Source organism: Epinephelus moara, chromosome 10 (assembly GCF_006386435.1).
Source record: "Epinephelus moara isolate mb chromosome 10, YSFRI_EMoa_1.0, whole genome shotgun sequence".
In the NCBI taxonomy this organism is placed as follows: Eukaryota; Metazoa; Chordata; class Actinopteri; order Perciformes; family Serranidae; genus Epinephelus; species Epinephelus moara.
In genome coordinates this window covers 43,985,991-43,989,342 of record NC_065515.1, presented here as the reverse complement: position 1 = coordinate 43,989,342, position 3,352 = coordinate 43,985,991, and the positions used below count along the sequence as shown (strand labels likewise).

General features: G+C 38.9%; 1 protein-coding gene across 1 annotated transcript in view; it reads left to right on the top strand.

Moving 5' to 3' along the window:
• Window positions 1–3,352, top strand: part of LOC126396256 (receptor-type tyrosine-protein phosphatase F-like) — a 706,276-nt gene that overhangs the window by 628,208 nt on the left and 74,716 nt on the right. The gene's annotated exons all lie outside the window — the stretch shown is intronic.

Sequence of the window (3,352 nt, the reverse complement as noted above, 5' to 3'; positions counted from 1 at the left end):
GGACCACGGCAGCAGCACAACCACACACGTCACGCTGTCCAGGCACCGCTGCGATATGAGTTAATCTGAGAGACAGTGGAGCACAAAGGCTCCGGAGAAGAAGCCGAGTTAGTGACATCCAGAATGGCCGAGTTAGCAAGATGCAGTAATAGAATACGAGAGAGAGAGAGAGAAGGAGAGAAGAAGAGAAGGTGCCCGGTGTATTACTACACTTGTACGCACTATTATCCTCATCGCAAAAAAAAAATGAGAGTCACCCGTCATGTCTAATCTGCATAAATGAGGATTAATGAATTGTGTAGAATATCTTTGTGATGAGGGAGATAAAAGTGTGCAGCCTTCAATATGTACTATGATCTAACTGAGACAGGTGTTGAACCACAAGTTAATCTGAGCGCATCACAATATGCCACAGCAGAGTTCGAGCTGGTTCATATCTGGTTCAGACTGTGTATAAAATATACGTATAAAGTTACATATAAAATCCTCAGATGAACAATACACCATACACACTACACCACCATTAGTACGTTAGCAAATATAAGACTGACCATGGAACATTATGTAGCCTAAAAAATTTGCTGACGTTTGCCGTGTTTTGGTTTTTGAACAGTAATTGACACGTACTTCGTCATTATAGTCCCCTCTATAAGTTTCTTGAGATTTGCATCACAACCGCAGCCTCACACAAACATCTATCAACCATTTAATTACATATTTTATGTATCTTTACATTGAATTGCAATGACAACAGACTTGGTAATGTAGGTGTCTCTATTAATGCCTGTTTACAAAACGGTAAATGTCAGTAAGTTGTTTACAAAATGTTCCTGTCATCAGTCTCTATCATATATCATTATCAATCCAATATCAAATGGATCTAAGAACTGTTTATTTTCCTACAGCCTGTAAGTTACACATAGAGTCAGAGGTGTTCGCATGTATTGTGGAGCTCGCTGTGGTTACATGTGATCCGCTCAGATTAATTTGTGATACCATCATCGATCATCAAAGGCTACTGACTTTTATTTCTCTCATCACAACAATAATTTACACAGTTCATTGATACTCATTCATACACATTTGACGTGACTGTGAGCTCTCATTTTGAAGGTATTTGGATGCACTGGTGTAACGCCCACCAATGTAATAACTGTCCACAAACGTAATAAACCACAAACGTAATAAAAATCTACAGCATTTAATGTAATAAACCCACAAATGTAATAAATTTTCCACAAACGTAATAGCCGCTGCCTACTACAAACGTAACACGTGATTTCCCACAAATGTAATAACTATTACGTTTACAGGGATTTATTACGTTTGTGGGGAAGTGAAAATCTTTATTGTAATAACTTCTCACAATAATAATACAGTGAATAATGGTCATTGTGGTTGTTGTTTGTTTATTTGCCTGTTTGCCTATACACCTACTAATATTACTGACCGTGGGTGCAAAATCCAGCTGCTGACTCTCCACTCCGCTATCACACAACGGAATCCCATTAGTCCGACCTCCCAAAAATCTGACCGCAGTAAAGTTACATTTCAGGGTGGACTAGGCAACCTCCCCCTTTCAGTGAACACAGAGCAGCAGTACCACTAAACAGCTGCAATGTCTCTATGCGCGGACTGTGAGGACAGTTGCGTTTATCTCATCGACGGGAAATCACATCGTCTGCTATATGTGACATACATGCCCTTATTTGGATAACACATTCTGGTATTCCCCACACACGGGAATATGTTTTAAGTAGGGGGGGCTGCCAACTGAATGAATGAATGAGTGACATCATTGTATTTTTTTTCCTGCTGTATAGCGCATCACAAATCGCCACTCACTAGGCTGCTGACTGGCTGCCATAAGCTACACACAAATAAAACATTATGAAGTTCGAACAAATGCAAATTTTATTACATTTTTTTCCATGAGGAGGCCAACAGTAGAATTCACCACATGACAAAAGCAGACAAGAACTAACGTAGTTTGAGCGCTGTCCTTGGTGCTGAAGATGTCCCCGAGCCTGTTACAGGCAGGGGTTATAACAAAATCACTTTAAGCGCTGTCCTTGGTGCTGAAGATGGAAAAACAAACAAATGTCTATACTCCAAAACTCACTACGTCTGACATGACGAACCAAGACAGTGTACATAGATAAAAAAAAACAACATCAGCAGAAAAACAGAAGTCCTGCAAACCAACAGCAAGCGGCAATCACCATGGCCAAATAACGTTGCATATCTGTAACTAGAAAAGCACTCGGAGAGTGCAGACCTTCGGCAAGCAGCTCAGATTTCCTGCCATTTTATTATTTTATCCACTTCGCTTCAACCGATCACCACCAAAAAAATTTTTTATCATCTGTTCCTTGTCCCATTATCAACCTTTCCTGAAAATTTAATCAAAATCCGTTCAGAACTTTTTGAGTTATTTTGCAGACAAACAGACCAACACCTGCGCCTCCTTGGCGGAGGTAATAAAGAAATAAAAACAAGACAGCTGTTGGCAACTAATGCTGTTGCTGCTGCAGATACTATTAGGCTACTACTGTTATCCAAACTAAATTAAAGGAAGCAAAGATTGTTTAACCTATAATTTCGCATTATGTTGCCTTCTTTCCACAGCAAATAAATTATTTCCTTTTAACGAAATGCCGTCAAGCAAAGTTTAATATTTTCACCACCATTTTAGTTATGAAATAGCCTCACAATGTGATATTCAAGGTGCAGGCACACACAAGCAGGATCTCACACACATAAAACGTGACTGGAATTAATAAACAAGCAGTAAATGCACAGTGGGGGTTATTTGTTTTCTGTATTGGCGTGACGTGCTGTGTTAACCCTTTGGGCCCTAGGCATTTTTGGGGTATTTTTACTGCCTTTACTTTTAAGCTCATATCACAGTCATTATAAAGGCTACATACAAATGCTATATCTTGTTTTGTTCAGGACAATCTGGTCTAACCAGATTTGCCATCATTCCATGTCCTTCTATGTGCTTGTATTTTATATTGATTTTTATATCAATGAAAAAAACAAATCTGTGTGCCTAAATTCTTACATTTTTACATGTATCTCACCATAGCAAGTTGGAAGAAGACATATTCTTCCACATCTGAAGAGGGGAGACTCTCTGGAATCTGGCAATATAAGAACCATGATGCTGGGACATTCTGTCACTTCACAGTTGTCCAAAACATGTAGTTTGTGCCAGGCAGACATGATTGCCAGTATTTATTCATTATTGCAAGAAATTCCATTGACTCATTCACAAGTCAAAAATGTGTTTTATCTGAAAGAAACATGCAATATTTACATCTAAGATCATAGCAAAATAGTCAACCAA